This window comes from Amblyomma maculatum, unplaced genomic scaffold (assembly GCF_055883805.1).
Source record: "Amblyomma maculatum isolate TAMU_Amacu unplaced genomic scaffold, ASM5588380v1 scaffold_42, whole genome shotgun sequence".
NCBI classification, from domain to species: Eukaryota; Metazoa; Arthropoda; class Arachnida; order Ixodida; family Ixodidae; genus Amblyomma; species Amblyomma maculatum.
This window is the reverse complement of record NW_028146767.1, coordinates 114557-142546: the sequence shown is the minus strand read 5'-3', so window position 1 is coordinate 142546 and position 27990 is coordinate 114557. Positions and strand designations below refer to the sequence as shown.

Here is a 27990-nt window from a genome sequence, read left to right as displayed (position 1 = left end):
CGTGGACAACGACGAGACGGCAAACGGACGCTGACATCGCCTCGTGTTTGTCCACCACATCTTGCGCTGCTTTTTCTGGAAAATATGTGCCAACGAGACCATCTCACCGTATTAACCTTTTCGTTAGCTTCGCTCCTCAACCTGATGGAGGACAGGAAGGAAAGCTTGCAAGGAGAGAACTAGAGAGCCTTCTGAGAGAGATTTCATGGCTTGGCAAAGGCCACCAGATAGGAGGTGATCATTATGTGGTAGCACCGAGCAGGACTAGAAAAATGCGGAGCAGATGCATTTGCATTTCATACAAAAACTGGTTCGCTGTATTGCGCAGTGAAATAGCGTCCACAAATATCTCAGCCAACTAAAATGAAGAATATCATTTATAAATATGTGGCTGAATGCATGTCGCCCCATGATAATTGCTCGGTCCCTGAAAGTTGACAGATTATGTGCGCAGCTGCCGCAACAAGATTAAGTCAGCCTACAGCGTGAATTTATTTACGAATGACGGCACACATTGCTGTAGGTCTCTGCAGTGCTGTGTTCGCGTTGTCGTTGTGCTAAGTTAATCATTGAATGAAGCGTCGTTGCATCTGCCAATAAAGTAGGCAAGCTTCTTATTACAAATACTACAATATTGTAAAAACTGTCATTAATGAGCCTAAGCACCTGAGAACGGCTTGCATTACTCCTACAGCCTTCACTAGAGCATAACACTGCCGTAACTATACTACTGCAAATAAGTTCTGAGATAGAGCATAATGGTAGTTGCGCATGCTTCTATCCTCAGTGCACTCAAATAGTTATGACTATTTGAAAACAAGCATGGGGGGGGGGGGGGGCTTCCTAGCTAATGCTCCGCTTATTAAGCTGCCAAGGGTGCACAATGAATTGTGGGTGTGGAACATACGGGAACTAAAGAAGAATTGGGATCATCAATTGAAAAAGACGAAATTTCATGGTGAGGCGTCATCGGCAAGCATGCATGGCCGTTTTGAGGAATATCGTGACGGGAAACACTCTGGAGGGTTCTCTACACAGATGTGACTGCTTTTCTTACAGTGTTCTCATGAACAGTTCCCCGGTGTTAAGCAATAAGTTTACATGTATTTAGTCGCAATACCTTTTAGGTGTGAAGATGCAGCAAGAACACAATCTTGCTCGCAGTCTTTGATGATTGCTGAAATTACTTCCCTAACGTATTTCTCTAATAAGTCCTTAACGTAACGAACGCCTCTAAATATTCTGGTTATACACATGAACTTAGACACAAGAATAGGCGTGTGAGGCACTGAACCGCACCGCCCCTTTTCGAACAGCAGTAATCGATGGCCAATTGTCATTTCTCTGGTGCTTCGCCAGGATATTGCAGCTAAATAATTCTGTTTTAAGGTACAGCCTTTGTCAAAAATGTTGAGCCCAGGGAGTCTGCTTTTGAGCCCTTTCGTGAGGCTTGTGAGGTAGTTCCAGTGTTCCAAGTCCCTCAATGGTAAAAATATATTTGGTCCTACCCTTTCAAAGGGAAAGGACCTCCACTAATGCTAGATCAGCGCCACTATACGGAAGAGCACCGGGCCCCTGGGCCCCGCACTTTTGACAAAGGCTGTACGTATAGCTGTACTAATTTCGTGGACAATCGAATGCCGCTGTGCTTCAACTTTTAAAGACCATTTTCTTTAAATATTTTGACATGCGTATTTTGAGGAAGAAATCAGGAGCTTGCCTTGGCTGGCATCAGTTCTAAGGTGACGTGGTAATGCAAGCAATAGTCACCGGGTGGACTGAATTCACAGGACCACATTAGATGCTCACGCTAGTAGATGTTGCAAACTCGGCGTTCTCATTTAAGTTGTCATTTTAACTTTTGAACGGAGCCTTCCGGGACCCTTGGTTCCCGACTTACGCACCCTGCTCACAGCTATGCCACCATGTTCTTAATCATAATCAAGATTTCAAAATCATGCTGGCAACAATTTCATGTACTACAATAAACTTAAAGTCGCACATACAGCATTCAACATTGTCCTTTATTTCAGTGCGATAACATTCATCTCTTTTCAATTGTAAGTTTAGCATTTAGCGGTTTTCCTTGCATACATCGGCTGTAATTGACCTTTATCCCGCTAATGGCGAGTGTTTCCGGAAGATGACCTCTTGTCAGCATGGTGGAGAAGGGTTGCCTCCTGCAGTGAAGGCAAAAATTCTTTAGTAAAAAAGAGGCACATTGTGGCCGCGTGTCTGTTGGTTTATTAGAGAGGCGAAGTGGTTGTAACCGTCTGATTACTTCAGCGTGAGATAACAGCTGAGAATGGGATGGCTACGAATGTCCATGGATAGCGGTCGCACACTCTTCATTAAACGGTGTTGCTTCAGACAGGTCGCGCTTAGTGGCTAGCGCTGAAGACGAGACTTCATACATTGTACCGTGCTCATAGGCGCCACGGCAGAAGCTAGCTGAGCGTTTGAGGAAGAATGAAAGTCAAAGACTGAAATTGAAATTACGAGAACAATATGATTCACAACAGATGTAGACGTAATAGTTAGAGCACTTAGCGCTTTGTTTGTTGTTACTGGGATGCTAGTACGCGTAACGTCTACTTTGATGCTCACGTTTCACTTCGGCATCTACGCCTTACGAACCAGGTCGGCTTCATCCCTGCGCTTAGGATCACAGGTAATTTGCTGGCTTAGGAGACGGTAGTTTGTTTGCATTTAAAACATTTGTACCATGGAATTTCTTCTTCGATTGATCCGTCGAAAGGCCTATTTGGAGCGTTATTCTCCGCATTCAGGGCATCCGTGTACACTTCTCCTTGGTCGACGATTAGCACTACAATGAAAAGACACATCCTCAAATGAAGCACTGGGCTATTCGTGTAATGTGTAATTACACATTACACGAATCTTGTAGCAAGTAACACAGTCTCATCATAGTAGTACCAATCACAGCCCTTCACATGTCTTCAAAGTCAGCGGCACACACACGACAATTTTTACGGAAGGCTGCTTTCATTCACTAGTACCCAATCACTACTCCCTAATTAATCTGTAGGGAATTTATGTGGTCTCACATTTCTAGGCGTTGACGACCAAGCCAAATTTTTGGAGGCGTTGAAAAAGTTCTCGGAGGTGACGCTCGCAATCTTGTGTTGTACGACTTGTGACGAGGATGTCGTCTATGTAGGCAAACACAACTGGGACTCCACGAGTCACTTCAGCAATGAAGCTCTGAAAGGTTTGAGCTGCCTTGTGTAGCCCAAAGGCCATACGCACGTCAAATAGGCCAATGGTGTAGTGATGGCCTCCTTAGAGATAACATCCGGTTCAACAAATATTTCATGGCGCTCTTTTACAAGGTCCACTTCAATAAAGATCTTGCAGCGTCCAGATGTTCAGTGAAGTCTTGGATGTATGGAAAGGGATAGCTGTGAGCTATGTGGGCGTTGAGAGCCCTGTAGTCGTCGCACAGACTCAAGTCACCCGGTTCTTTTTTGGCACCAGATGGAGCGGTGAAGCTCAAGTGTTGTACGAAGGGTGAATAATACCCAGCTGGATCATGTGGTCGAATTCCCGTTTAGCAGTCGCCAGATGCTCACCGGAGAGGCGGCGCGGACGAGCTGCGATGTGTGGACCACGCGTAATATTGTGGTGTGTGATACTATGCTTGGATGGCTGGTAGAGATTACAACCCAAGCAGAACACCAGCATTGGTCCAACAATGGCTCATCACTGGAAAAGAATGGCATCAATATTGGATTGATATTGGCATTTGGGCATTTTACTACATTCTCCATTTTTGGCCCATCTTTCGTTCCAAGACCGGTCAAGTGTTCAACCAAGCTGGAGCCACCAATGTAGGCATAATATTAGACTTTCCATTCATGCCCCATGATTCTTGCCAATACTGTCCAGCATTATACCATCATTGTATTACCAATATTTGTTTAAAACCAGCTATTCCATTGATGACCCATTGTCAATGCCAATAACATACCAATGGTTAGCCATTGCAGTTGCACTGGCTACTCAATTCATGCCGCATATTGTCGATACCAATATTCATTCAATGGTTCATGAGTACACCGGCTACTCCATTTATGTACCATTGAAGATGTCAAGATGACACATTTTGTGGCACTGCCGGTGCAGGCCATAAAATGCAGCCTTTTTCATTCAAGTCATATTCGTGACAGCACATCGAACTTGCTGGGACAATAATGGCCTTTCAAATAGGAGTGGCCATAATAATTCAAATTGCCGCTCATGAGCAACCAGTAGATATTCACAAAACAAGGCCAGGGTTCACAAAAAGATATTTATTGCAATTAATACTAGACGGCCGTTGTTACTAGCCAGCGCTGAGGGCACACACAGCCGCAGCTGGCGGGGCAGTGAGCGGCAGCAGGGGCGTGCAGGGCAGTGGCAGGGTTGGGCAGGGCAGGGCGAGCTCTCGGGAAATGGAAGGGGCCAGGGACACACTCGAAGGCGTAGTGAGGGGGCTAACCCTGCAAATGCATTCACAGGTGGCATTCCTGGTTCGCTGGGGAGGTTTCAGCATAACGCCTTTTTCTTCCACCCCCTCTGTCACAGGAACCAGGCAGCCATCTGCGAATAAATGCGTGTGCCTCCAAAGCGTCCAACCCAACTTTTTCGCAAATGGCACCTGCACAAAAACAATCAGGAAAAAAATTTACAACACTATTACGAGGCATATAAAATCGCGCGCATTATTTTAGGAAGATGTAGAAAATTCCAGGATTCATGTACCGAAATTCATGGTCAATGAGAAACACTATACTGATGAGTTCCAGATTAGTTTCAGCTGCCTTGGTTTACTAGGATGAAAGACGCACGCACATACATTGCATAGCATGTGCCCTGTTGAATTTTGATCGCCTCCATAGCAATACGGCTGAGACAGCCAGTGTTTCATCCCAGTCAAGGAATCCGTGCTTGATTGTCGGCTGTCTCCGCATATGACTGGCGCACTAGTTTTTGGCCGCTCCTACGCTTTCTACGATGTGTAAACAGTTTATACTAAATATCGTTACCAAGAAAATGTTCGGCGACCATTTGCATTTTTTTAAATGGCTAGATATATTATACACAAGCGATCTAAGCCAATGGCTGCTGCACTGGCCGCTGGTTAGCTGATATACGCTTTCGGCTGATTTTGTGGGTATCTCACCTAAACTGGTGAATGTCGCTTTCCAGACACGCCGAAATCACTAGCTCTGTCTGCATACTTGTCACGCATAAGCGTTTATTTACAGCTCTTGAGTGCTTAAGCATTACAATTTATTATAATTTCGCTGAAGTTCATAAAACACACTGCAGCTATTGAAGTCAATGCTTATCGCTCCGCTGCCAGTTTGCCGAGAATGGCTGCGGCCGGGTGCGTACGCTCGAACAATATTTGATTGTTGTGTCATCGCTAGCCAGAATATACCTACAGCTGTCTCACGGCAGTCCCAAGCGGCAAGCGCATAGTCGGCCAGCGCTCGGCTCTTGCCAATATGACCGACTAAAACTCATCGGGCCGACCTAAGCCACCCACCTCAGCCCGAAGTCGGGAATTGAAAATGGCCTAAGAACGGCCAATTATCGGCAATCGACCCCGGGCCGACGAGTATGGCCGACTTTATCAGCCTACTGCCGCGCTAGGGTCATGCATGGGCCATGGCTTACCCTCACATGGCCCAACCACTTCGGCGGTATACGCTACCCGGTGGTTTATCCAGGTATGATTAGGAGTCTACTGATCCATGGCCTATGGTTTACCCATTAAAACGTCTGCAGTTCGATTGTGCATGGACGTTAGCGCTGCGGCAGTATTTTGAGATGCGCATATGCTCCTCCAAGCGGGCTCCAACTTTTTGGCATCAGCAATGGTGTTCTCCGGGCAGGTGAAAAGCACCCCAACGTATGCAGCCTAAAAAAGCCTGCGCATCCACAAATGTAGTTTTAAACAGCACTTTGTTTAGTTTTTTCTTAAATATTCAAAAGAGGCTCAAAACCCTCCTAATAAAAAGTGGCACTTACAGCTTACTAAGGTTGTGAGCCCTCACAGCAATTTATTCCGGCTTTCAGCTTCTAGGCTGAGTTGAAGATGTCACGTTTTCCCGCTCGTTGTGCCCGCCGTCCTATTACTTCACTGTCACGAGCCATCACTTCATGGCTGCCGCGGTCTTCCTGGAGAGGACGTCAACGAGGTACGCGCTGCCTGTCCTAAGGCATCCTAGAAAGTATACGAAAGAAAATATCAGCTTTCATTCCGTATTCATATGATTTTTCTAGCCTGTTAAAGTGATAAAAAGCTGTCATTGAAGCAATTATAAGGACCTTCAGTGGGATCAGTGGTGATTTAGTCATCGGATGATATCTGAAGTCAATTTAAATATGAGGTGCACCATTTTGACGCATATACTGCTTGTCCAAGCAATTTAATCCAAGGAATAAAAAAAAACATTTCGGAGGCAGGCAAAGGAAACCAGATACATATTGCTGGAAGCTACCTTGAGCGCCACAGAAAAGGTTTTGTTTGGAATCCTTAATTGACATGATTTACTTAAATTACTGATTAATGACTTACACAATAAATGGTGTTGCTACTTTGAAGAGTGCCGGCACAAACCACGTTTGATTATTTGCGATAAAGAACCCTCACGTCTGCATTGTGAACGCCAGATACAATAGAAAACCACAAAAATACAAAAATCAGATTACCGGACAATACAATTGAGGACTTGGCTTGGCTCGACAGCCCTGTGTAGCGTTAGAGCTACAAGTTGCCTATGGTTTCTTCGTCCGCGCCAGCACATTCGTCCAACAAGACTGTATGTGTATTTTACAGCTGAAAAATACTGTTCCACCCATTTGTATCCTTACCGCTTTGTCGTCATTATCCGCATTGCAAAGTTCGGCGCGCTCATTGTAACTCGAGCCTTCATGTGCGCCAAAGGGCCGACGCGAAGCAACCATCGCCAGCATATCACTCTGACTCATGCATGGGGCTATCATAGCGGCAGGTTGTTTTGTCCGCTCAAAATCATGTTGTGAGCAGCACAATTGAAGTGCGCGAATGGGCTGGTAACGGTTTCGGTATCTACATAACCCGGAATTTATCTGCAGCTGGAAAAAAAGGTGGACATGAGGTTTCTAACCGCAAATATTGAAACAGGCGTTTCCGAACGTGCTCACCGACTCTGTAAGTCCTATTTATTGTCTAAAGTGAATAGTTAGTACTTCCCTACGTACAAAATAAAAATTTTCTGCGTTGTCCTAAGTGGCTTCCAGCAATGCGCCACTGGTTTCCATCGTCTGTTTCTAATGGTTTATTTATAACCCTTGGCTCAAGCTATGGGGCGCAGCAGGTGTAATGTAGCTTGAATAAAACCTGCAAGAGATCATATATATGGGTAGATTTGTAAGGTTTACAGATTTCACTTACAAATTCTACGGGAATCGCGTCACTGCGGCCTTTCTTTAAAATTGACACGTAGTAGCGCTATATTTCTGGCTAAAATAAAGTACTCAACGTATTAATTCAGCTTAGCAAGGGCAGCTGTAACAGAAAGTGAGGGCTGGCGACACCTAAGGTGTGCCTAGCTTTCAAATTTTCTTAGATGGCACAACCGTTCTAAATACGGAACATTAAGAAAAGCCCTTGATATTGGCTTTCTCACAGCGTATTATGGATGCCTTAGATAAGAAACATAATGGAGGTCCCATGGCCATCTTTCGTTTCCAATGAAATTCTTATATGTGGTGGTCGAATTTCTAGACAAAAATGAATTAACCTTAGTTTTTCAAGATACGCGTAGTTTCCTCGAAAAAAAATTGTATGATATATCTCAATAGGTAGAAAACGCTGTTTTTGCCATTTCAAAATGTTGCAAGTTTGGATACCATGATTTTGTCATCTACTATTTTTTACTCACTAAATATATCCAGGTTTTACATTTACAAACACTATTAGAAACCTGTTTTGTTTGTGCAGTTGAGTTATTAAAAAATCGCAAACTTTGCTTCAGGAGCGATAAGCTGCAAAAATATTCATTTTTAACCTTATGTACTGGCATATGGTGCATTAGGTTGGTTGCACTAAATATGTTTTCACTTCCTGACGCATGTTCTTAATTCCAGGCAGTATCTGGAGCTCCAGACCACTAGGTGTGTTCTCCACAACGCATCAAAATTGCTCAAATTCGAAAACAGCAGTAAAGGGCAAATTTGCTGCAATTAAAAAAAAGATCATCTTCGATTTTCATTCAAATCCCTCTCAAAAATCTTCAGTACCTCAAAAATATCACGGACTAAAAAGTGTTGCGTTATACTGGTTAAAAATATAACATTAAATATTAAACCGAGTGCTTTTGCTGATAATGGCCAAATTTAGTCTGCATTCTTGCAAAATCCAATAATATCTTGGCACAGAAACTGTTTCTCTACATTATCTAGGTTCCATTCTTTATTTCTGAAAAAATTTGAAGCTCTTGATTTGTGTGTGTTTCTGCATATTATTTTGAAATTGGACGAAAGTAATAAAATATTAAAATAAGGAAAACTGATTAGAATTGAAGAAACGGCAGCAACATCAATTTTTATCAAAATCTGTGGAAACAATGCAAAGTACTTTGTTATTATGAGTCAGTAAATATAGTATTGAATTCTGCAAAATGTAATATTAGAAATATAAAAATGCCTGTTTTTGTTCTATAGATATGCTTATATGGCTCCCCCTTATGGAGTAGGCATCAAAACTTCAATTTAGTATTTGTTGAATTGAGTTAAATTTTACCTGAAGTAAAATTTAAAGCCTCGTCAGCGCTTATACACCCTTTTTCTGCTTCTGAGCAAATACTTAATAAAGCTTAAAATGGTATTATTTCACTATTTATGTCAATTTTATGGCAGAACGCAAGTGAAGGCTGAACTTTTTCTCTGTCCTGCATTCTTTTTTATTGCTAGGTGCAATAGTATTCAATCTAGTTTATTAATATATTATTCCATTTCTCAGCTTTGACCACAACTAACAATACTATATTTTTGAAGATGATTTTTTTATGCTTGATTTTTATAATTACAATCATATCAAATCGCTTTCCAGCATAGTAATTTTGGTGGCGTTACAGAGCACACACATAGCAGCTTACAGCTCCAAATTCTGCCTTAAATTAACAATATGACCTGCGTAATAAACACAGAGTGTTTTAGTGCAAACAACGTAACGCATCACGCCAGTATGTAGGGTTGAACATTAACATTTTTGTAGCGCGTTGTTCTTGAAGCAAAGTTCGCGATTTTTTACTAAATCAACTGCATCAATGAAACACACTTTTAATACTTCTTATACAAGTAAACGTTACGCAAATGCGGTGAGTAAAAGACAATGGATGACAAAATTTTACGCAACCAGCCGGCCTCCAAACTTGCAACGTTTTGAAACGACAAAAACGGCGTTTTCCAGCTTTAGTGATAGGCATTTTTTTTTTTTCGAGAATACTACGCCGCATCTTGTAAACCTAAGGATCATTCCTTTGTGTCGAGACATTAGCCCACGACATATGAAAATTTAATTGAAAAAAAAAATGGTCATGGCACCACGATTACTCTTCCTGTCCGAAGACATCCATATTTGTTTTCATTTCGTCTCTTCAAACAGGCTGGTTTAGCCAATGCGGTGAATAAAAATATCATCACATATATTAAAGATTTTCGCGCTATACGTTATACCTAAAGCCACCTATATTGTCACAACTCTCATCCGTTATTTGTAGCTGAAACAACATCCCAAAAGGGATTCGATTGCAAATTGTTCGCTAGCTAAATAGACGTACGAGATGACACACGTATGCTTTGTAGAATACAATTTAGGAAAGAGCAGATACAAACTACAGGCGAATAATGCTATGATATGGAGCATATGTATTACTCCGGTTAACAGTAAAAAAATCAACTTTTAACATATCAATATATTCGACAAACTATTGCATGTTCACATAGGAACACAATTAATGAGCTCATCCGCGCATCTAATGTCTATGGGCATTAGATGTGTGGATTACTTCGTTTTATTCCAATTCGTGCGTCACTCAAAATAATTGAACAAGAAAAAATTTAATGTCTACACAATTTTCAGTGAGTATACCACAAAATATATATAAGGTGCTTCATATATGTCACATCACCTAGCAAGTGAAATAGGATAATAGAAGTAATCAGACTCTAACCCTTATCAGCATTTCGCTTTTGCGCCATCTTTGTAAGTTTTTAGGCAGCTTTTCCACTGATTATTCTCTTCTTTATACCCCTGCCACCCCACAGGACACAAATCTTCTGGGGGTACCGACCTGTTGGTTTTCGCACCAGTGATACAACTTAATCGATCCATTTCTACGTAGAAAACAGCCTCGATGCGCACCTAAAAAAAAATAAAAGCATAGATGTGTAGGCGAAATCATTCGCCGGCGATTTAATAATATTGTTACGAACGACAAGGAAGAAGAAGCGGGCAATGTTCGCGGGCCTAGCGCGAGCGCTCCTGCCCGCGCCACTGCCCGCTTCTTACGCGGATTAGAATACGTGGATCGCTGCTTCGGTTTCAACATTTTTGCCCGATGGCTATGGCGTGCACTTCATGCATACGGTACGGTACGTGAGGTACAAAGAGCTGTAATTGCCGCTTCGTAACAATATGATTTGAACAATAAAATCAAAGGATCACACTCGAAGTAACAAAAAAGTGATGGAGAGAGGAATTGAAGCAATGAAAGGCGGTTACTTTCTGCAAAAAGCCAATAGCAAAAGGTCCACCGTCTATAAGAATAGGCAATAAAAATAAGGCATGTTTAAAGGTGCATGCAGCAGTTACAGTGATGCTGTGCTACCTTTTTTTAGGCAGGCTTCTCCGCTGATTTTCCTCTTCTTTATTGCCCTTCCAACCACAGGACACATATCTTCTGGGGGTTGTCGGTTTTCGCACCAGTGATACAACTCAATCGATCCATTTCTACGTAGAAAACGCCGCCGATGCGCATCTAAAAAAATGAAAGCATGTATGTGTAGGCTAAATCATTCACACATGATAAAACAATATGATTTGATCAATTAAATCATATGATCACACCCAGAGCAACCAAAAAATGGTGGAGAGATAGAAATAGAAGCAATGTAAGACGGTTGCTTACAGAACAAAGCCTATAGCAAGAGGTCCTGCGCCTATAGGAATATGCAATAAAATTAAGGCTCGTTTAAAGGTGCATGCAGCAGTTAAAGTGATGCAGTGTTACCTTTCTTTTTCACTGCAGTGTTTGGTATAAATATTACAGCAATTGCTAGGCATCTCAGGTAATCCCATTGAAAACCTCATCCAAGGTACCGAGGAGCAGTGGCGTGTTATTTGCAGCTGTTGACGAAAAGACAGGCTATCCTATGAGTGCATGCGCATTTCCTCCTTTTTGTACCTTGAATAAAAGCAACTGAACAGTGAGTATTGTAAGAGGTTTAGCGTCCCTAGGAATGGGGAACAAAATTAAGTTTTAGTAAACAGAGGTACAAAAAGGAGCAAATATGCCTGCAATAATAGCATGGTGGCCTACCTTTTGATCAAGAGCTGCAAACAATCTGTCACTGCCAGTCGGTTCTTTAGATAGGCTTATAAATTCCAGAGCTTAAAGCTAAGAACAATATGAGTAATATTTATTGCGGTCACGGCCGTGAACAATTCTATCGGAATACTCCATTACTGTAACTATTCAACCATCCATTTATGCATATCGTTCATTAAAGAACCATGCACATCATATTAAGTTGCTCTTTTCCACTCCCAAATGATTTCCTATAGAATTAGAATACGTGGATCGCTGCTTCGTTTTCAACATTTTTGCACGATGGCTATGGCGTGCACTTCGTGCATACGGTACGGTATGTGAGGTACAAAGAGCTGTAATTGCCGAACAGGCGGACCTGACGTCCTGTCCCATTTCGCCTGAAAGTGCGCGCCCTGATCGAGCGCTTCGCAAGCAATATATTTCAGACAATATGGTCGCCTCATACCAGCCGTCAATGTTTTGTACTATGTGTCCCGCGTGCACGTTGTTTACTTTGCAGTGACAGGCATGCAGTGCACACACGGCTTATGTGCCTTTTTGATTGTATTGTTATTTTCTCCCGCCTTCGAAGTGCGTCTGCGAAATCGCTCTCCTATTGTCGCCGCTGTCTGATAACACCCTCAACTGAAGGCGCGTGCTCAGAAGGGGGGCGTCGATTAAGAAAACTTTGAAAAGGGGCTCACTTGCGCTGTTCACGGCTTTCAATTTCTCAATATGAAATTAACCATTATAAAAGTGGAGGTTCACTATGACCTAATTATAGCCTAATCATCAAGCGGCATCACGCACATAATGTCCGCCCCACTGTAAAATTCGCCTGCACAGGCGGCACGAACAGTTTTCAAAACTTCGTCTGTACATCTGAAAACCCTTAACTCTTCACAAAATCCAAAGACTGAGCGAACATGACTTCCTGCGCGCAGAAGAGAGGCTGTACAAAATATATGTACAAAGCCGGGCGCATAGTATCTGGTTAATAATTGATTGCGGCGCGCTGCACAGTCAAAAACTGCGCAAATGGCTGCCTGCAGTGTTCTGTCGCGCGTTGGTGGCACACATACCTGTTACGCACGGCTCCTCTATTTTCGGCGCAAATGCTATCCATATCGCAGCCAGCAAATAAGTCCACGCACTTGCTTGCATGTAACCCGGACGAAAATTCGCTTAGTTCTTGAAGTCATGCTTCGCGCAGTTGTTTCGAGGAGAATACGGAAAGAGAACATTTGGGACTGGTAGGAGATTATATAGAACCAATTATGAAGCAATGGCATGCTGCAAAGATATATACTATCGGTCTAAGATGACGGCGTTCACTGAGTCCGATAATGCCGATGGTATCCCGCCGTTGCTGTAATCCGTACTCCGGCGACATTTCACAGCTCAGCTATTCACTGATATGTAGCAAGCACAAACCGGAGCACATGGACATGTATAGGCGCAAGGGAAAATTATGCACAGCACAATGAAAAAGAAAATTAATGAGGGAAGAAATTAAAGAAAGGTTTAAGAAGCTGTCACAAGTCTTGTAGCGTCTTTGAAATGAACGCTTCGGGAGGAGGCCGCACAGCAGCGCAGCTGTGGATGCTTTCTGTTGTGTCTTGCACGTAGACGCGTAGGCGAGGGGGAACAACGAACCCCTCAACAAGTGAGCGATTCCCGCCGCGGTGTTGTGTTCGCAAGGGCTGCGCGTGGGAACGAAGGACCAACGACCAAGAACCCCAGGTGGTAGAAATTTCCGTAGTCCTCCACTACGGCGTCTCTCATAGCCTGAGTTGCTTTGGGACGTTAAACCCCACAAACCTAACCAAACCAACATTCCATTCCTCCTTTACCCAGCCCTCTTCTGCTTGCACCGGCCAGCCGGGACTTCGGACTGTGCCGATGAGCGGCCGCCAGCGCGCACCGCTCGAGCCGAGTTCTAATAAATAGTTTTGTTTTGTGCATTCGCAAACGCATTGTTTCTTCAAGCCAACCATGGCCATAACATTTTCTAAAAAAATAGAAAGCCTCCCCATCTACCATCCACATTCTTGCGTAAATCCATAAAGTTGGTGCATCGACAAATGCGCGCGTCATCTTTTCCCTCCAGTTCGCCACCTATGATTGAACAAAGGATGATTGTTCGACCTTTTATATTTACTTCAAAATATTATATATTGTTGCGTGATGACTGATGAATAATTTCGAAGAGGCGGAGTTCCGAGCTTCTCTTCTATTCTGGCCAACTTTGGTTATAGATTAAAGAAACTATGTTCAAGTTAGCTAGCTGAATATTATCTGACTAAATATATACATGTTTTTATTTGTATTCAGTTAATGTTCGCTTTTCGGGTATGAGTAGATGTTTTTATAAAAATTCTCAACTTCGGCCCAGGAAACGAAAAATTTCCTAATTTGCAGGCCGTTTTTTCAGAAAAGGTTCATGGTAGAGCAGCAATAATTCCGCAATATGTTCTCAGCATGATTATCCGCGAACAGCTAAAGCTCATATTTTTATGACATTTGAATACAGAGATACGATCGCGCTAATTTACAACAGCGAACATTGCAAATTTTTAGGAAAAAAACAGTTTTAACATTATTTAAACTTTTTTCACCTATTCTGCACTACCTCAGCTTTCAAAACCATTAAAAACACCTTGCATAATTTTGTTGCGCAAGTTGAAAACCGTACTTGTAAAAGATTTCTCGCGTGCCAGGGATGAGAGCGTGCTAGATTATTTAGATCTGTGTCTTAGCAGCTTTGAAAGCAGTGACCCGTCTGTTCTGCGGTCTAAATTTAAACACATGGCCACACATTGTATCAATCAATTTATTCCGTCAAGAATAAAGAGAACTGGCAAATCTAATCCCTGGATTACGCGGGATATCTTGCATCGAAAAAGAAGACTCAAACGCTTAAGAAGAGCACGGGTTCCCCGCAGCACCATCGAAATGAAGAAGGTTTCCTTGACTAAAGCAGTAGCAGCGGCTAAGCGCCATTATTTTCAAACTATTTTGCCGAAGTTTATACATAATGCCCCTCAGAAATTCTGAAATTTTCTCAGCAAACAGAGAAATCCCTACCTTCGATGCGGCACGAGGGGGCGCTGCTCAGCAACAAGACAGATATTGCTGAAAAGTTTAATTTACATTTTCACAGCGTGTTTTCCACACCTGCAGATAATTTTGTAACTCCTGTTTCTTGTTCACTGCCCATACATGATCTTGTGTCTCAACCTGGTGTGTTTGCAATGTTGTTGAATCTTAAAACAAAACAAGTCCTGGCCCTGATAATTTACCTAATTCTTTTTTACATCGTTATGCTGAAATGATTTCTCACTTTCTTACGATCATTTTTCGAGCTTCTCTCTTTTGCCCGTGTAGTACCCATACATAAGAAAGGTGATGCCGCATTGTTTAATAATTATCGCCCCATATCGTTGACCTCTTCATGCTGCAAACATCTTGAACATATTATAGCTAATTACTAAAAAACTTTCTTGGCGACAACAACATATTATCGCCATTCCAGCATGGATTTCGGAAAGGCTTTTCCACAGTCACCCAGCTTACATCTGTCATTCACGATTTTGCTCAGGTTCTAGACCATTCCGGCCAAGTAGACGTCATATTTCTAGATTTTCAGAAAGCCTTTGATTTAGTTCCGCACAGTAAACTTATCCATAAACTAGAAACAATTGGTCTCCTTTCATTTATTATTAACTGGGTTTCCGCTTATTTATCCGACCGATTTCAATATGTCAGTATCGATGGTCACTGTTCCAGCCAACTTCCAGTAACCTCCGGTGTCCCGCAGGGCAGTGTCCTTGGGCCACTACTCTTTCTTATCTATATTAGTGATATTACCGACGTCATTACTCACCCTGTTCAAAATAGATTGTTTGCCGATGATTGTGCTTTGTATAATGAAATTAATGTTCCAGGCGACCAGATTTTACTTAATTCTAACTTATATAGTATTAGCGAATGGTGTAATGAATGGGGAATGAAATTAAATGCTGATAAGACAGTACTTATGCGGATGACGAACAAAAAGAACCGCCATTCTTTTTCATACAGTCTTCCCACCCGTTAACAGATAATGAAGTTGAGTTTCTTGAACCTGGTGTGTGTGGGGGGTTATCATGATTCTCTTGTTTAATGTGCGGTTTGGTGCTGCTTGGCTGGGTTATATATCTGTGTGTTTTTTTCAATAAACTTCAGTTGTGAGTCAGCGCCCGTCCTGTCCGTTCTTCACATCCGTGCACGTCTTTTGCGCTGTTTTTCTATCATGTCATACCTTTCAGAAGTCGAAGATTTCAGATACCTCGGTGTAACACTAACGAATAAACATAGCTGGAACAAACATATTGACACTGTATACTCATCTTCTTTCCGTAACCTTTGTTCTCTTAGACATAAGTTAAAACAAGCTCCTTCAGACGTCACACAGCTAGCATATAACACCATGATTAGACCTAAACTTGAGTACGCGTGCACTGTTTGGGATCCACACACTAAAACTAACATAAATGTTCTCGAAAGAATTCAACGCAAGGCTGTTCGGTTTATATTTTCTAAATATCGCAGCACTGACTCACCATCTACCCTAATGCTTAAACATAACATACAGTCCCTTGACTCTCGACACAGAATACAGAGGCTAAAACTCCTCTTTCTACTAAAAAATAATAAATTATCAATGGCTCCTGACTTGTATCCTGAACCGGCATCGTCTAGGGCAACAAGAAATACGCACACCGAATCACTAACACCTTACTTTGCCAGAACTAACATTTTCAAATTTTCTTTTTTCCAAGCACCATAACCGAATGGAATAACCTGCTATTATCATCCCTTCAGGACTTTGATTCCTTAGAAAAGGCCGTGTATTGATTTGCTGTCTTGCTTGTACTTGTGTAAATTTTATGTTCATGTTTTTGCACTTTATGCTTTTCTGTTTTCTTTTGGAATTGTTGCCCCTCCTGCCAGGATCCTTCACTGGGTCTGCAGTATGATCAAATAAATAACAAATAAATAATTATGGCCACATAGAGAAAGCCTTTGTCCAATTATAGCGCACGCGCAGTTCTGAAGATTCTACGGAATTTGTGAATTGTTCAAGGTTTTTAAATTTTGGCATATAATTTTGTAACAGGGAGAAATATATTTACAAAAGAGGAATAAAGATATATAGATTGAGGAACAGCCAAGGAGCCAGGCTACGAGGGCCCCCCGTTCGATGTACTTTTTTTTATCTTCCACAAACAATATTTCTTCGGTCATGTTTTGTCTCGACTTCGCAAATCGACGGTGACAGACAGCAATGAATGATTCGGAATCAATTTTGTGCGCGTCGAGGTCCTGATGCACTGTGGCATCAGGCAACACACAGACATTTTTCGCAAGCACCTTCACCTTAACGCGGATTGCACAAAAAGACGATAACGTTCAATGAGCAAGCAACGTATTCCAAATCATTTTAGTAGAATGAAAGAATTGGAAATGGCATGGAAAACTGCCTCATTAAAACAGTGTTTCTGGGCTGCATTCGTTTTTTCGAATGACTCGACAGCGCACATTATTTTCATTCCTGTACAGGTTTTTTTTATTCCTTCGCCACCGCCTATAGCGTGGTTGGAATGGTCAAACTCTAAACTAATAGGCGCAACAAACTATCTTTGTTCTTTGTTGCCGATATATATGTCGTGCGCCATATAAATGTATCGGGGCCTTCATGCTCGCAGTCTGCGCGAAAAACTGTCATTTGTTTTACCACCATGTGAATGCCCAAAACTAAAATGGTAACTCCGCGAGTCTTTCAGCTTTTCATTTTTCAGTGATTGCGTCTAGAAAGTACACACACCGTATTCGGTGCTTTCTCCAGGTAAACAGACGATGCTGCGTGTAGTTCCTTATGGATAATACAAAGGCACTAGAACAAAAACATCGCTGAGAACATGGACATTTGTTCCGTCAACTTGAGGCAACGTTTTCCTTCTAGGCAATGAAAAACTTACCTTATAATCACTAATTTAATGCCACATGATCATGCTATGGCGACACGATTTCGTTTTGTATGCGCGTTCTCACTGGCAACTGGATTTGTACTAGAGGTTAAGTAGATGCCGGGATGTAATCAGCGTCCAATACAGGCATATTGGGTCATGAGTGCTAGCCGGTCTGGGGTATACATATGTGGTCGCATTGTCGTGCTATCATCAGATATCATTGTGCGACAAACGTATGCGCCTGCGACGAAATCTGCATGCATGCCAATAGCCTAAAACCGTAAACACATATAGCTGATCCCCAAAAGTGCGCCGCATATGAGTGCACCAAAAAGACGAATCCAGACAGCTGCAGCGGTACGTGCTTGAATGGGTTATAGTAATTGTCGTCTCGTACGTGGTACTCTGTGAGGTCCGAACGATCGGCTGAAATGTTGTCAGAATTAAATGCCGCGATTTCGCGTCCAGCGCACGTGTATTCAACCATAAAAATGTAGAATTTGTTTTGATTGAATGGTCAACGGAAAATATTCACTTCGGCAGCCCATTAAAGCTGCGTTCTTAGGATGGCAATGACAATCGGGATTTCAGGGGACAAAGTGGTTCATCGGGGCAGTTTCCATACAGGGATAGCTAATATTGGAAAAACACAAGACAAATTAGTCCATTACAGCCAGTGTAAAAAAAACGGAACGGTCAACGTCGGAAGAACACAGGACACCTTGGTTCATTGTACCCAGTTTTAAAAACTGAACCGGCAACGCCGGAAGAACACAGGACAACATGGTCCATTGTAGCCAGTTTTAAAAGAGGAACGGCCAGCGATGGCAGAACACAGGACAACTTGGTCCATTGTAGCCAGCTTTAAAAAACTGAACATCCAATACTAGAAGTACAGAGGATAACATTGTCCATTGAAGCCATGTTTAAAAACCGGAACCTTCAATGTCGGAAAAACACTGGATAACTTGGTCCATTGTAGCCAGTTTTAAAAAACGGAAAACCCAACAGCGGATGAACGCAGGACAGCTTGGCCCGTTATAGCCAGTTTTAAAACCCGGTGCGATCATTATTAGAGGAACAACGGCAATCTCGGTCCAATATAGACATTCTGTATGTGCGGCAGTGCCAACATCGAGAACTCACTGTACATCTTGGCCCAAGATAGCCAGTGTTGGCAACTGGCAGAGCCAACACCGGGAGAGCATTGGCTAGACTGGGCTATTGTTGGACATGGTGTTGACTGGCATGTCCTACGTTGGGAGCATGGTGGTTAGGCTGGCGCAATGTAGGGCCATTGTTTGCCCTCATACTTACAACATTAACCCAATGCTTTGTGCTGCCTGGGGGGATGATGAGTACGAAGTGGCGGGCTCGTTTTTGGAAGAATAAAAAAAGAAGTGCGTCGAACTCATTGCCTGGCTCCTTGGCTGAATTCAAGTACCTTCGCACTTGTATTCAGAACTGGAGCGCAACCACTGAGTCATCACGCCTTATACGCTTCAGATTCGGATATCAATTTTGTAGGCATGTCGCGGAATCCTTGTGGATTGTGGGCGAATGTTCTACTTATGATGGGTCCCGAAAGCGATAGCGCGCATGCATAGGCTGAATTTCTCGACGTTCTTCCTAAGGCTCAAAGGCCTCACTCTGGAAGTGACGGACCAACTAGCATAGGCAATAAAGAAAAGTTGGGCAGAGGCAATTTACGAGACTTTTCTGGTCACAGGCCGACGAAAACGACCTTCCTTTTGAGACCTGTGTTAGCGAGCTACGCACACCTGCGAGAAAAAGTGGAGAGACCACGCACTTTGAAAGGTCTGCACGTCCGCTTTTTCTGACGATGCAGCGGTTATTTCTGTTTAAGGTACTTTTCTAAATGTACTTTGCATCTTGCCCAATAATTTTGTCTGGCGCATCGTTTTATATAAAATAAAAAAAGCAATCGTAGTGGTTTGCTCTAAGCTGTACGTGTTGGCTCAATGCTGCGTACTATGGCTGGAACTTGAAACCGAAGGAGGTTCTTGCCTCTGTCAGCCTCTCTCGCCTCCCTGCTGTTCACCGGTAGCCTGCGAAATGTGGATTTAATAGTTGGTTTGAACGTCTAGCGCTGTCAGTAATTCAGGCACAGCAGGGTCGAATTGCCAGCTGCAGGGCGCAGCTTCAGCACGAGAGATGGGCGCAGGAGACAAGCGATGGTGATGGCGATGCCGCAGCGTTTTTCGTTCTTTGTCTTCTTTACACGTGCATATATTTAGTCCGACAATTTTCAATTACCTGTAAGATATTTTGCGTAATTCATAACAAAAGTTGTCCAAAAGAGCAGAGAAGATAATCGCAAAACTCCGTCTCTTCATTATTAATTTCGTGTGGCCAGGAAAATCCTTTGACAGCAAAAACAATTGCAGATCTCTTCTTTCCAGTCATCTGACAGTATTATATAAAGTTTTGAAATTAATATAAAAGGTCGACCGACAATCTTTTTTTATCTTACGTGGAAACATTCAACTAATATTTATTCCTTTGCCACCGCCTAGCGCAGTTGGAATGATTGGACTCTAAACTAATGAACGGAATAAACTAATTTGTTTTTTATTGCTGATATATATGTTGTGCGCCATATAAATGTACCGGGGCTTGTCATGCTCGCAGTCTGCACTAAAACTGCCATTTTTTATTTTTTACCACCGTGGGAATGCTGAAAACTAAAATGGCAAACTCGAGAGTCTTAATTCCGGCTTTTGATTTTCCAGGGATTGCGTCTAGAAAGTACACACATCGTATTCGGTCCTTTCCCCAGGTAAACAGACACTGCTGTGCGTAGTTTCCTATGAAAAAAAAGCACTAGGACCAAAAAAAAAACGGCTGAGAAAACGGACATTTGTTCGATCAATTTGAGGCAACGTTTTCTTTCTCGGCAGTAGAAAAGCTACCTTCTAAACACTAATTTAATGTCGCATGATCATGCTATGACCACACGGTTTTGTTTTGTATGCACGTTCTCACTGACAACTGTATTTGTACTAGAGGTTAAGTAGATCCATGGATGTAATCGGCGTCCACGACAGGCTTATTGGGTCGTGAGTGCTAGCCGCCTTCCTAGTCAACATGGCACGCGGCCCACCGTGGGCAGCTAAATGCCCGAGCAACCATTGCCAAACAGGTCGGCTTTCAGTCGGGGTTACAAGCTCGGGCTATGGATGCTGGCCGACTTCTGCCCAACCTAGTACATAGCCGACCATGGCCCGCCCAATGGCCGAGCTACCATGCCCGAATTGGTCGGCGTTAAGTCGGGTGCCCGAGCTTGGGCCTTGGTTGATGGCCGACTTCCGCCCTACCTGGTACATGGCCAACCATGGGCCGTCATTCAACTGAGCACCGAATGCCGGCAGGTCGGCTACAACCAGCTGCCGATGACCTGCCATAGGTCGGCAGTCGGCAAATGCTGTCTGGGCTGAAGTGCCCACCAAGGCAAATCTGGAAGCTGCAGCAATTTTGTCTGGGCAGCAGCTGCAGTTGGACTGGGTGTTTTTCTTTTTACCTAGATGCAACTTGTTTTTCCACGCGCTTTAAATTCTCCACAAGGAGAGAGAGAGAGAAAACTTTTAATGAGCATATAATCAGTAAATATTCGCAGGAGCTGGGTGGTCCGTGCCCCTAGTCCAGGGCTCCGCTGGCAGCAGCTAACTTGCGGACTAGCTGGATAATCCAGGCTTGCTGGTCCAGGTTTTCGCTGGTCACGGCCGCCTCCCACTGCTCGTGTGTCGGGCATGGCACTATTAACGTTGGGTCAGGTTTGTCCTGGCATTCCCAAGAGATGTGAAAGAGTGTGGGGCTTGCACCGCACCAAGGACAGTAACTCGTGTATTTTGTTGGGCTTATCTTATTTAAAATAAAATAAAATAAATAAAATAAAGTAAATGAGGTAGCGAATGATCTAGCCCGAGCTCTCACAAACCGGGCGGATCCCCATCCCTACCTCACCCCTCTCCTAGGACCCTACGGCGACAGGCTGGAACGCCTACGGTTAGAAAGAAGAATTTTCTCACCACCACACAAACACCTTCCTTCCTCGGACGCTATAGACTGGAGAAAAATACAAACACATTCCCTAATCTCCACAAGGAACCGATTGTGGTATCATGCGGGCACGCCCGCCTCCCAGCCCCATTACGGCGAATAGGGGTCTTAAAGCGGTCTTGTGTGGGAAGCCCCTATTGTGCTTGGTGTTGTTTTTGAACCTTGAGCCCGGGTGGTCATTGCACGTGCCTTCAAATTCTCCATACGAAACAGATTTCGGTAACATGCGGGCTCGCCCGCCCTCCAGCTCTATTACGGCCGATGTGGGACCTAAAGATGTTTAGTTACGGCTGCCTTATTTGGGTTTCACGAGGGCTTGTCCAAATGCAGCGCTCATTCAAATTAGACCTGCCCTCCAGTAACCTACAAGCGGCCGATTTGGGCAGCATGTGGTCATGCCGATTTTGTAGCCAACTACGGCTGATGTAGGTTCCGCAGTGATTTAATGTGGACAGCTTCATTTTGGATCTATGAAGCTTGCCCATAAAGAGCCCACATTTAGGTTGGATTGCTCTCAAATATCTGACAGGAGACCTTTTTGTCTGGATGCAGAAATGTGCTCTGCATTAGCACGAGCAACGACCCTATAGGACCCAGGTAGCAGTAACAGGGGCAAGCCAAAATGGGGCTTGGCCACTTTTGCCCCATCGGGGACCGGTGCATGTTTTCTGATGGTTGCCCCAGCCCTACTTGCCTATGACAAGTCTGCTGGGGTCCCACATTCTGTGCTACATGTGTAGTTTTCATGCTCCTGCAAGGTAAACAGAGGGCTGTTGGTCACCCGATACCTAGTGTAGATATTTTATTTTAAGTGCGTCTTTCAGGCACACCATGCATGGATATGCGCGTGCATCATTGTCCCTTCTGTTGCGAGCGTCGCAGATGCCCCCCTCACGCCAGTGAGCCTTGAGAACCTGCATTTTACTTATTGACTGTACGAAAGGCGAGACGTACCATAGACCTCTCCCTGTTTGTAAACATTTTGCGGTCACGGAGGCACGTGACGAGGTGAGGCGCCGAAGGAAAATCGGCTTGGTGGGCAAAAACCTCCTTTCCAGCCGGGTCTCCCAGCTGCAAAGAGCGTCGGGGAATTGCCCATTACTGGGCAGTTTTGCCTCAAATTTTCCGTTAGCAATATTCAGATCTGGCAGATTATGCCACACTATTTAGTATACGTACCCATTAGCAATTTGCAATTATTATTGCAAGTATGCAATTATTTTTCTGCTCCATGATCTGGCGTGGCCCGTTGCAGGCGACCTGAAGTCCTTCCAAACGCTTGAAACGGATAGGACCTAAACATGCTGGAAAAGGGAGCAATGCAGGTCTATTGCAGGCATCAGGTTTTTTTTAATATGTCCTTCACAAAACCCGACTCCTGGGCCCCACAAAGCGTGGAAAATTGTGAGCGGAAACAGCAGCGCACGCACAAGACAACTTGTGCTTGTCTGGGTGATTACTTTCCCAAGTACAGTGATTTTTAGTTTGTGTTATGTTCGTCGAGACAAACAAAATATATCATTGGTATAGTCGTTGAGTGTGCGGGAAAAATTATTTCCGCCTTCTCGAATAATTCAGTCACTTAAGCTGTGTTATGAGGGAGCGTGACTTTTCCCCGCAGATATCAATATCACGCGAATGGGTCCCGCGCGGTACAGAAAGTAACAAAGCGCGTTTCTTACCACATGATAGTAGTCGTGCAAGGCATATACATATATATATATATATATATATATATATATATATATATATATATATATATATATGTATATATATATATATATATATATATATATATATATATATATATATATATATATATATATATATATATATATATATATATATATATATATGTATATATATATATATTCATTAGTGCCCTTAAATGATTCCAATAAAACCACTTTTCGATTAGGACAGGGCAGCCTTTAAACGCGCTATACTATTATTCCGTTTAGGGATGAGGCTGTGCTAAGCGGTCATACCGCTGGCATGACATTGCAATGGGAGCTATTTTGTGAAAGAGCTAGCTCCTTCAACATGACTTGCTGAACTTGAATAAATTCAATGCCGAGAAAGAATCTCTCAAAGCACTGCCATGGATCGCATGCCATCTGCATGCTTGTAGAGCGCGATCGGTCAGCATTCACTACTATTCGTTCGGGCAGTAAAGCAAACTAGCCTGTGCGTTCTCCCAGAAATACGTGAACTCACGAATATACCAGAAAAATGTGCTTATTCTCAACTACAAAATCGAGCCTGCTAGCGCATGACGTTTGCCGCTTCGCTTTTTGCACAACTGAAAAACGCATTTGGGCGCTTCTCGAAAGAAAGAAAAACACGCCGCTAGTCATCTTCGACCGAATATCGCATCAAACCACATGACCGCTTGACGACATTGAGAAACACACAGCGAGTTGTCACCAGATGAGACCAATCCCCCGCGCTACACCACCAGCACCCGAATGTTTTTCCAATAGGCCAAACACCGTGGCGGCAGCCCCCTTCGCCCCTCCTCCGATACGTCATTCCTGACGTAGGCCGGGAGAGGACTATTTGAAAATTGGCTGTCAGCAGGCTTTTAACACTGACACCACCAACGTAGCATGAAGTACTTCTGGCAGTGTGTTTTTCAAAGATTCCACGGCAGTATCCACAAGCGTGCCCATCGGACACTTCTGCACCAAAAAAAAAAACAATCCATAAAAGTTGTATATGAAAAGTTCGCATTCGCGTAAATAGCTTTCCATCAAAGATATTTCTTAGGACTTCTAAAAGGGGCCATCATACATAAGTCAGGAAAATCTGCATCGGAAGGATATATTATGAATATCTCTCGACCCCTAGTCCCCTTTTAGATTATTGGCAAGGACACAGATTTAAATTTCCCATCTTTCTATGCATGCAGGCGCAAATACGACAGTTATAGAAGTCCGGTTTATCGTTTTGCAACATATAGGAACGCTTTGGCTGGCGTGTTAAGAGAGAACCAGCCGGACCGAACAAGAATAGCATAAATATGCTTTTTATGCTGAATGTTGAACAATCAGAAGAATATAGATTGTAAAGTGGCCGCAAGAATGAGCTAGAAATGTTCACAATATCTGCCACTTCGCCAACCAAAAACATCGTATGGCAGAGCCGCATGTATGTGCGGCGCTGTGGTCTCAATGAAGGTTGTATTTTAGCAGGTTAGCGCATTGGTGCACTTAGCAGTCCTGACACTTTCTGTTTAAAGGTGCGCGACGTCTCAAAGCGGCATTTGTCACCATGATCTTTTGTTGTTTACACAACAGGCGAAGGTGACATTTTCTTTAAAGTGTGAAATATGTTTGATTTATTGGACGCCCAAAGGCGTCAACCGCGACATCATATAAGATAGACGCTAGCGTAACTCCGGCCAAAACAATCTTGAGAGGGCGTTTGCGAACACCCTAAGGTGCTCTATGTGCAAATGAACGGTCTGCAAGCCACTTTGCACGTGATTAGCGCATCCGTGTGCCATTGCCTGCTACTCCCATGTACCGTCTTTGCCAAAAGTAACCAGGCTGCATGTTTTGCTTCTCGCTTGTATTCTAAAGCCAACATGGCTTCCCAGACGATCACAATTTGTGAACAAGTGAGGGTAGGAGCTCTCTTTTACGTTGCACAGATTTACAGCTTCAGATGTTGTACGAATTCTCCACTACCTGACCTAGAAGCGAAACCCGTAGCCTGGTTACTTTTGGCAAAGACGGTGTGTCACTGGAGAACTGGGGCAATCGCTCAGTGTGAAACGCCTGAGCCAGTTCTTAATTTTATTCATTGTAAACGTGTGGACACATTGTCACCTAATATAATTTATATGAAGGAAGAAAATTATACAACATGACAAGCTTATGGCAGCAATAATTATTGCTTGCATTTAATGTGGGTGAGGTTTGCTATAATCAAGGACAAGGCATAAACGCGATTGCCAAAATGTTTTGTAGCTATAATTGCAAATTAGCGAATTCCGGAGAAATTGAAACGTCCGTTTATTCAGTAGTCCACCAAATTGGAGGATGCATGTTGTCTGAGAGCTCAAATAAGCAAGTTGTATCCAGCACGTTTTTTCAGCTATGCTGAATAAAGAAACACCAGTCAGCATTGTAACGTTTTATAAGAATTGGCAACAAACACGAGAATACGTTTAAAAAAAATTCCTTTGGCTCTCCGCAGACGAACGCAGTTACAGCATGTTTTTCAGGTACGTATAGACATAACATTGTACAGGGGTACAAACTGCAAACAACAGGAGGTAATTAACAGCAAACTCAACATTTCTAACTTGACGGATGGTTAAATCAGAATATTCCCACCTATATACTAATTATTAAGACGGTCATAAAATGCATGTAGAAGATGTGTATGGTTCAAGATGTTTAGATACAGTGCTTTAGAATATGGAGCACTGTAGGTTAGATGAGACGATAAAAGCTTTCTTCTTTTCCTTTTGCCATGTTGAAATGTCTTTCACATTATTACTTATTAATGCATATACCTAATTCGATTTGTGGGGTTTAACGTCCCAAAGCGACTTAGGCTATGAGAGATGCCGTAGTGGAGGACGCCGGAAATTTCTACCACCTGGGGTCTTTAACGTGCACTGACACTGTGCAGCACACGGGCCAGGCGCCTTGCTTTTCGCCCCCAGCGAAAAGCTGCCGCCGAGGCCGGGATTCGATCCCGCGTCCTTGGGAATGGTAGTCGAGTACCGTAACCACTGCGCTACCCCGCTGGGGTGAAAGGCGTAGTATATGACACCCCTCTCTGTTGACACCTGATTAGCGCCCCAAAGGAAGGAAGGAAGATTGGAGTGAAAGTAAAGAGAGAGAAAGGGGTGCCGTAGTGGAGGTATCAGGAGTAATTTCGACCATCTGGGGATCATTAACGTGGACTGACATTGCACAGTACACGGACGTCTCTTCGTTCCCATCCTTAGAAACGCACAGTCGTTGGGCATGCATTACTGAACTACCAAGGCAGGTTGTAATGCACATCCAGTGTTCTGACTTTGTTGATAAGACTTTTGTCCTACCCTTTACAATAGGAAATACCTCCACTAATGCTAAACCAACGCTACTGTACAGCTCAGAAGCAGATCCTCTGATCTGTACACTTTTGACAAAGGCTATACCTGTTGGGAGCATACGATACTGATTTATGAAGCCCGACAAGAACGAACCATAATGTATTTCTTACTTATCAACTTTGCTCATTCTCTGCAGAGCCTTATTTTGGTTCCCTGTGTTCAAAACTGGGCAGCGAGCACGCACCCAAGGACTGAGGTCTGGGACGGTGCATAGAAAGACTGCATTTAATGCGTTCGCGCTCTCAATATGGCGACTAAACCATATGTTCTCGCTCACGAGCTCACGCTTTCTTTTTCTTCTTTTTCCTGCCGCTGACTCGGTATCTTTTTCCTCCTCGTTGGCACGGAAAGAAGAGCGGTGCTAAAGATTTAGCACACTCCCGGCCGCGAAATGTTAGGTGTTGATCATCAAGGGCGTAGGCTTCTGCATTGCTCACGTAGTGACAAATCCGTAGCCAAACGTGACCTTACTGAAGCCTTCTTCTGGTAAACTTCGTAATTTTTTGGTGGTGCCTCGTGAAGCCTCCAGTTGTAGAAGGCGAGTAGATGGGCACCATCAAGCCCAAAATAACGTAGGTTAGCGAATATGGTATCCGAAATATTTGTGTCATGTTGGCGCTGAATAGCCCTAGGGTAGGAAGATTTATCCAAACGCTTTCGTGGTACTCCTGGGACATTTATCCAAGCACCAGGCTGCTCACACTCACTCTTGCGTCAAAATCGGGCTGCCCCTCGCTGGACATCCAATACAGCTCGCTGCTAGACTGTTGCATCATTAGAAATGCTTGAAACGTTGAATGACTTCCCAGTGGCATGGCCATCCGTGTGGAGTAGCATATGAGGACTATCATCTCAGCTTCTAGCTGGTACTCAGTGCGGATGCCGGCGTTCGTCGGTAATGTGTACAAGTCCGGCTGGCAACATCCAGTCTTCTGTTATTAGATCATTTTTTATTTTCTTGCTATTTAAGGCCAAGTCAAGTAATATATTTTGTAGTTTGTCCCTGAGTTGGGTTCCAACGCTGTCCTGGTTGGCCAATGAATCAAAGAACCACATTCCGGAGGGTAGATGCTCTCAGTCGAGTGTAGGCAGACAAGTGGCCTGGATGGAACATTGTATTGGTGGTGGGTGTGGCCCAAGGGAAGAAGGAACTGAAGCTTATCAGAGAGGAATGGCTCCACGAAAGTCAAAA

General features: G+C 43.4%; 1 pseudogene; it reads right to left on the bottom strand.

Annotated features, from left to right (window-relative positions):
* The window catches only part of LOC146170803 (uncharacterized), a 103845-nt pseudogene that overhangs the window by 60052 nt on the left and 15803 nt on the right, over positions 1-27990 (bottom strand).